A 3115-nucleotide genomic window follows, 5' to 3' on the forward strand; every position below is an offset into this window, starting at 1 on the left:
TCCTTCCTTCCTTCCTTCCCTCTCTCTCTCTCTCTTCCCCCTCCCCCTTCTCTTTTTTTCTCTCTCCATCTTAACAAGCAACAAATAAATAGACATTTCCATGGACATATTATAATAGATTATATATGAAATTTCAGATATCTCTTATGTACAGTTTGCTTTTCTTTTAAATATATAATAAACATTATATGTAACTTTTGAAGTTATCCAACTTGTCTATGATTCATTTTGGCCTTTTCTCTGTTCTTTTCTCTGCATACTTTCTAAGTTTTCTGATCAGGTGTCAAATCAATTACTTTTATCCTTAACTTTCTCTTCTGGAAAGAATGGTGATGATAATACCAATGTCATAGGATAATAGTAGGGAAAGTTCTTTCCAAATATTAAGACTAAACTTATAAAAATATGAGCTATTAAAAATAAGTCTTAAAGTTAGAGAGGTTGCCTGACACCACGGACAGAGTGAGGAACTTAGAATTAGGAAGACTTGATTTAAAACCTTGCCTCTGACCCTTCCTAGTAATGTTACCTTGGGTCTGTCACTAAACTTCTCAGACATCTCCCCTGGACATTTTTTCTCATTAATGGAGGAAGATTTTATGGGGATAATTCCCCCTAGCTAATGACATCACTCCCCCCATTTTCTCTTTTATTTTGCTATTACAATTTTAAGAAAGGATTGTCACATTTTACACATTGTTAAAGGAAGCCTTATCTTGAAGGAGGCTCTAGGGTCTTCCCTGGACTGTTGAAGTCATACCCCTTGGAAACAGACAACATTTAGTGGTGTTGTATTGATAGTTAAGTATTTTAAAGTAAATTTTATTGATATCTTTTTGCTTTTATATTGCTTAGACTTACCCTCTGTATCTTTTTATTCTCCCCTCCCAAAAAAGCATTCATTATAACAAAGGATTTTTTTAAAGAAAAAAAAGAGAAAGAAAAGGAAAAAAATCAGCAAAACAAATCAACACATAGAACAAATTTGACATATGCAATGTTGCTCACCTTTGGCTTTCCTCCTTTGCAAAGGAGGGGAGAAACCTTATTATATCTCTTCTTTGGGGCCAAGCTTTGTTCCTTTTAATTTTACAATATTAAGTTTATTATGTGGTGATTCCCCCCTCCATTTGCACTGTTATAGTCATTTTGTATATTGTTTTCTTGGCTCTGTTTCCTTTGTTTTGTATCAGAAAATATAATATTTCCATCTTTCTTTATATTAATCACATTCATTATTTCTTACACAGCCATAATCCATTCTATTCATGTACCACAATCAATGGGTTTTTTTGTGATCACGAAAAGTATTACCATAAATATTTTGGTGTGGATGGAACCTTTCTTTTTGTCACCTCTTTGGAGTATATGCCTAGCAGTAAAATCTGTGAATCAGAGGGTATGGACAATTTAGTCATCTTATTTGCATAATTCCAAATGCTTTCCAGGATGGTGGTACTAATTTGCTACTCTACCAGTAATGCATTAGTATGCTTGTCTTTCTATAACCCCTCCAAAACTGATCATAACCATCTTTTGTAATCTTTGCTAATTTGCTGAGTATGAAGTCAATTGTTTTGTTGATGCATTGCTAAAGGAAGTTTTAGAAAGAGGTTAGGCTAGTTGGGACCAAAATAGGTAGTCTCATCCTGAGATGAGACAAAGCCTCTATGAAAAAACTGCTTCTAACTTCCTTTGGTATTTTTGTTTATGAAATGTTAATGCCACAAGATTGGCCTGGAAGGTCATGGGATAAAGAAGATGTCTTTGATGCGGGGGTGGGAGTGGGGATGAGAAGAATGGAATTTGAGTGACTTTAGCTTGAGGATATTGATCTGAAGATGTGCCATGTTTGGGGCCCAGTAAATGTATAGCTAACAATCACCAGAATGTTAAAAGGATAGAGAAAACAAAAAGACAAGTTTAAATTGGCCAATGCATAAAGTTAGGAGCTATTGAAAAATAAAAATAAAGACTCATTTTAAACCACATAGGTTGAGCAACTGCATACCACAAAATCAAAATAATTTAATACAAAACTTCAGTAAATAAAATTCTAAAGTCAAAAGTCAGATGCTATTGTGTATTTAATAAGCCAGCTGAACAATATGAAGGACAAGGGGATGTTGTGTCCTCTTATTGCTGGGCACATTGTGATTCCAGTTCAGAGTGACTTTCTTGACCTTTACTCTCTGAATATCACTTATGTGTGGCTGCCCAGCAGGAGTATGGCACAGTGAGTGGGTCTGATATTTTGAGCTAAATGACAATTCTTTGGGTTTTGAGATGACTTGCTCTGGATAAAATGCAATTTACTACTTCTGGGGTAAAAACACCCCAACAAAGTAAATAAAAATCATGCAGAGAGCTCTTAGATACGCTCAGCCTAACCAGTCTTACTGACTTATGCTTAAATGAATGAGAAACATATGCAAGAAAAGTCCCTAGATAAATATATGGAATACAGGGATGCTTAGACTCTGACATGGAAGGAAAACGTGCTTAACTAAATGCACTGTGAATCCCTGGATGCAGTATTTGCAACAATACTTGAACATATTCCCCCCCCCTGCCAGCAGGAGGTCTGCCTGCTTCCTCTGTTCTTAAATAATGTACCTACAAGGTTGGCCAAAGTTATTTTGTGCATCTCTGGAGGAATGAAGATCTGCATGATCTAATGATTTATCTAAACTTTTAATCTCTTGACTCTGCACATAGTAGGCTCTTAAAAAACGTGTGTTAAATGAATAAATACAAGAATGAAAGCAGCCTTTTTTGAGGTGGTCTACCCCATTTTATTTCCTTCTCCTATTCAACCAGAATTAATAAGTAAGAATATCCAATACGTTGATATTTTCATTGCTAGGTGTGTGTATGTGCTTGCATGCATATACATGTATATGTGTGAAATAAATGATTATGGGAATATACTAGGAATTTAGGCATTCAGAGTTTTAATCATTATAATAGCTCATATTTATTTGATATTTTAATTGCAAAGGTATATGTATGTCTATTGATCTATTTGATCCTCACATTAGGTTGTGATCTCCTTCAGGGCATGGATTTTTCCCCTTCTCCGCCACCTCTTTTTTGTTGTTACTGCAATAAAATC

At 34.9% G+C, this 3115-nt stretch overlaps 1 long non-coding RNA gene across 1 annotated transcript in view; it reads left to right on the forward strand.

Annotated features, from left to right (window-relative positions):
* LOC138155859 (uncharacterized) overlaps window positions 1-207 on the forward strand; it is a 164279-nt gene extending 164072 nt beyond the window's left edge. The window contains exon 5 of the long non-coding RNA XR_011167010.1: window positions 1-207. This exon is cut by the window's left edge and continues 1484 nt beyond it. This is a non-coding gene — a long non-coding RNA (uncharacterized lncRNA).
* Window positions 208-3115: the final 2908 nt, after the last annotated feature.

Source organism: Petaurus breviceps, unplaced genomic scaffold, assembly GCF_028583685.1.
Source record: "Petaurus breviceps papuanus isolate PSGF00001 unplaced genomic scaffold, PetGlider_PUasm1.0 98, whole genome shotgun sequence".
NCBI lineage: Eukaryota > Metazoa > Chordata > Mammalia > Diprotodontia > Petauridae > Petaurus > Petaurus breviceps.